This window comes from Melanostigma gelatinosum (assembly GCF_949748355.1).
Source record: "Melanostigma gelatinosum genome assembly, chromosome: 15".
NCBI lineage: Eukaryota > Metazoa > Chordata > Actinopteri > Perciformes > Zoarcidae > Melanostigma > Melanostigma gelatinosum.
In genome coordinates, this window is record NC_136648.1 from 22,928,576 (window position 1) to 22,933,798 (window position 5,223).

Consider the following 5,223-nt stretch of genomic DNA (forward strand, 5'->3'; position numbering starts at 1 on the left):
GGCTACAGTAGCCTATGGACTGTCAAGAAATGCTAAAATATGCACCTGCAATCCAACTATAAGCATAACATACTGTATGCGTAGAAGCAACCTTTCCTGTTTTGACTTTATTCTCAAAATATACTTCTTTCTTGTAATATGATGACTTAATTCTCGAAATCTCAGATCTGTTTTTTTCCTAACAGTGGTTTTAAGACTCCATCATATATATCCCCTAAACGATAACTATTCACAGCCTGTAGTGCTTAATAAAATCTCATCAAGCTGCTGCAAAACATTGTTTTCTTTCATTTAATACAAAACAGTAACAACGATTGTGTTCATGGAACTTTGTAGAGGAAATACTGTATTTAAAGTAACTTAAAGCTGCAGTTGGTAATTTTCATAAAAATAACTTTTAGTCATATTCAATATCCTGACAGTAGTACAGGAGACAGATAAACTGTGCTAAAATCAGCATCCTCTTAGTGCTCCTAACGGCATTTGCAAGATTCCACCACGCCCAAAGGAAAACAACCAATCAGAGCCGAGGAGTCTCTTAACGTAGCTGTCGTGAATATCAATCACACTGTCACTAGGCAGGGCTGATTTAATATAAACCTAATTGTAAAACAGATTATCTGTCTCATGTACTGCTGTCAAGATATATTGACAGTTTGAGCAAACATGACAAAAAGCTATTTTCCTAAAAGTTACCAACTGCAGCTTCAATACACATATTATATTGACTGGACAGTAGCAACATAGAAGTTACAGTAGTTATATTTTGGATTATAAAAAGAACAATAAGTGGTGAAATACATAATTCTACATATGTATTGGTATACAGTTTAGTTTTACTCCTTAGTGAACCAATACAATTGCCATCATCAATTCCTGTAAAGTAAACAGGATTTGATGGTGGCCATACTCCCTTTTCTTTGAGGATAAGTGGAGAGAGATTGATGAAAATGTTTATATGTAAATGATCATGTAAGCCAGGCGTCATTGTGGGAATGAGCAGAAAGACTCAGGAGGGGCAATAAACCGTGGTGACAGAGGGCCTAAAAAGTGACAAGTGGAGGTGAAGTGATTGCTAAAAGAGAGCGAAATAAAACAAATCCCCTTTATCTTTAAATAGAGCCGCAGAGCCCAGGCCTCAAGGTCAACGATAGCCCAATGCTCGTACTCAGGCCCAGCATAATACCATGCATAATCACTTGCAGCTGCTCAGTAAATACTTGCCCAAGCCTGCCTGCTCCTCCAAATGGCTAGGGAGGACTGCAAAGAATCAATAACCAAATATCTAGTTCATATACTGAAAAGAAACAACAAGCAAAAACAACTAATTATATTTATCAATGTTCTCTTTAACACTGAACCAAGAGTGCTACCCTTACCTGTCTGTCTAGAGCCTGGCTGCCAGGTCTGAGTCACTGTTACTGCTGCTGGAGACTAAATAATGATGTGGGGCAGGAGGAGGGAGGCCCCAGACCCCCATTGTGTGAAATTCAGGGAGTCCTGTCACGTCTCTTATTACGTGTCATGTCCTTAACTCCCTGAGCGACCACGCAGGTAACTGTTAGCGAATGAAAGCACATTCGCAGTATGTGTAGAGGATTATCAGCACGATTAACAGGACATCTGAGCGCACGGTCAGAATGACGAGGAGGACTGACCGAAGATGGAACAGTTCACCACCTCTATAATTAGACCATCTTTAACATGGTAGATGATGCTTGTGGTCTTAACCCAGGAGTTTAACACTTTCATAGTTTTTACAAAAAACACGGTTTGCTACACTGACTGATGCACGATGGTGATATATTTATAGCCAGTGTATGAACGATAAGGTCTGTCTCAGGGTATTCCCTCTGCTACTCATTTTCTTCTCCAGCAGAAGCAACATCAGCGGTAGTTTGGGAAAAGTAAAATTGCTTTGTTACCATGAGCTGCATTAATTACTAAGGTTGGACAAATAAAGGAAAAAACACCATGTCCAGGAAGGATGATGTCACCCCTCAAGATGATATTTGATACAAAAGCATCAGAGCAATGACCAGAATGCACCAAAGGTTAAATAAAGACAAAGACCAGGGGCATATCCAGATACATAAAGATTCACTCGTTAATGGTCCGGTGTGCAGCATTTTGGGGAATCTATCAGCACAAATGGAATATAATATTCATACCTATGTTTCCATTGGTGCATAAACACCTGAAACTAAGAGTCGTGATGTTTTCGTTCATATATCTACGTAGGGAGCTGGTCCTCTTCATGCAGCCACTGCTAGCTCCTACACGCTGTCCCTTTAATTACAGAAATGAACAAAACCATAAAAACCTGCTGTACTCAATGTACCAACCTGGATCAACAACTTAGAGACTAAAACAATATTAATAAACTGTATTCATAAAGCACTCATATAAGAAAACAATGAAACAATTATAAAGTTATTGGTAAAATCTGAGGAAAACTTTCTGGCAAAATTGAGTTTCAAATAAAAAGAAAAAAGGTTACTGTGAAGCCAGTTTGAAGGCCAGAGACACGTAGCTAAATGCCCCATCTATTTCTCCTTCTCCAGGTTGTATGTAATTAACTATATGTGGCTATATGTGAATCATGTGAATCATGTTTCCTTTAATGAATACAAGTTTGAACTGTGAGGTCAGTGTTGTCTTCACTTGGTCTTTAGCAGGGCCATGGCATCTCTCACTTCCATTTGGCACCCTGACGCCAGCTGTCAGTAACGGGGCCGGGAGCCGACCTATCGGAATGGAAATAATCTCAGCACTTGTCACCAGCTGTTGGCCCTCCTTTTGTCTCTTGACCTCTGAAGGGGCCGTGATTACTGGTGCTAGTGACAGGTTGTGCATTATAGTTCCTAACAGGGGAGTCGAGAACATCGGGAAGTTCCATTAGAGTCCCGAATGGCCGATCTATTCTCGGCCGGTGGTCATTGAGTTTTTAGCTTTCCATTTCTAATGTCAGTAGTTACTGTATGGTCCTCAGTCGTGGCGTGTGGGCCCACGGAGCCACAGAAGGCACAGAGAGGACCGCTGACTGTCAGACTTGGCCAATCTAATACTTTCAATACTTAGGGGGGGGTTACAAGCAGCCCCTCCCGTTTTGAGATCTTACTGATTCCATCTTAAAGTCCCAGACTAAATTACAGTCTCACTATGTCCCTGGTTGCTATACATAATAACTAATGTATGTTGAATAAGCTGTATGGGTTATAAATGATTAAAAGTGCTACATACAAAACTGGGAGCATTTTGATTTGACTCTCAATGGCTCTGAACATGGCGATGGTTGAGCCGGCGGCTTGTAGCTAATAGTGCTAACAGCACTAACAGGGCAAATGTTGGCAACAGTGCTGACTAAGCTAACGGTGTTTACTTGAGGGGTAACCAGCGCGTGGGTGCGGGAGTGACTTCATTCTCTGCTCAGGTAGACATTACTCCTCTATATATTTCCAAAGATAATACTTGTTAACTGCTTAATCAATACTCTGAATATCATATATTCTACCTTTAAATATGTATGCGAGACAGAACCCAGCTGGAGGCCATCATCTGCTACAAGTGATCCCAGAAGCAGACAAAAGGCAGGGTCCCGAAAGCCTCTGAGGCTGTTCTCCTCAATCAGTATCGTGTGCTAAACAGGAATTTCACACAGTTATCTTTGTCCTCCAAAGACACGACGCCATGTCAACGGCACTGTAACTGCGAGGGCCCGCACCCGCCGCTGACTGATAATGGGAGAAGACCTTGGCATTGCATCGGAGCATTGTCGCGCTGACATAGCCCTCCATTGTGTATCATCATTACCGCCTTTCAGTGAATCTCAAGCCTGTCACCTGTGGCAGACCTCTGTCTGTGTTGCCTCGCACTTGTCGCCTGGTTAATCTCACAGAGTCCTGTTCTTTATTTAGACCGCCCCATGCGGTATCTGGTGGCTGTTTATATTACCCCAAAGTCCATTCTATGATAACTGAACGCAATATGTTACCAATGCCTCACTGCGACTCCCCCTAAGCCTTCTGGGTAATTGAGACTTGACATGACATGCTTATCTAGAATATCCCGCCAAATATTTTCTGCGTCTTCCGTCGTGTTTAGAAAACAATACCAGTACTTTGCATTTACGGAATACTCTGGATTCTTTTTCATTGTGCAAAGAATGTTAAGTCTCCTTTTTTGTTTTTTTACTGCTTATTTCTTTGTCAATCTCCAACACATTTATTATTTAAAAGTTTATCTTTTGTAAATGCAGAAATATATTGAATTAGAATGTAATGTGATGATTTCTAATTTTCAAAACAGATATATAATACCTGACTATTTTCACTCTAGATTCTAGCGATATGCTAAAATGCTTGCTTACATTTTTTATTGAATGATTTTTTTTTTTACTTTGTGTGAAAGTGCAGATCATCAAGGAAACATTATATAATAGTATATAAACACATTTTAACATGTTTTCTCTCATTTTCATTTATATTGGTAATATTTCCATTTGTCCTCTAATAGCAAACAGCTGTTTGTCCACATTTCAATTATATCAATGATCATCTTTGATCGACCTGCCTGACAAAAAAAGAAAAGGTCCCACCAATAAATATTTGAAGTAAAGATAAAATTTGAAAGATTTTAACATCCTAAAGTTGATCATGTCACCATCTGTTTAAATATCACCACATCTATTTTAATCATAGACCATTCAAATCCATTAAAACAGTTTTGATAGGTATCCGTCTTGCCTGTCCGAAGTGAGGATGCTTCTGCTCATGTATTGTTCCTGTAACAGAAGCTCACTTAAGGAATGATGAGAAAGGAGTTCCTCCCTGTGTCTATTTAAAGAGTGAGTTGTGGTCCCCCGGCTGCTTGAGGATACCTATGATTAATCACTGCACTGCATGGAGCTCCTAATATGGCCTCGTCAGGAGACCCCATCGCTGATAACACTCTGACCTGCTGATTTCTATCTTGCTCTCCGCCACTCATTAACCCCCTCCCCTCACGCACCCCCCGACCCCACGCAGACAAAATAACATTCCTGGACCCTGAACGCTCCTCCATATTTGGCAAAGAGGCTTTGCTTATAAGGGGAACTCATGGTGAAACCCCCAGGTCACCATTCTATCTCAAGGTAAGGTGCGGGGACAATGGCTCACACATCACTTTGAGCATTACCTGTGTTGGTGTGGAATTCAGACTGTTTCCATTATTTACTTCCTC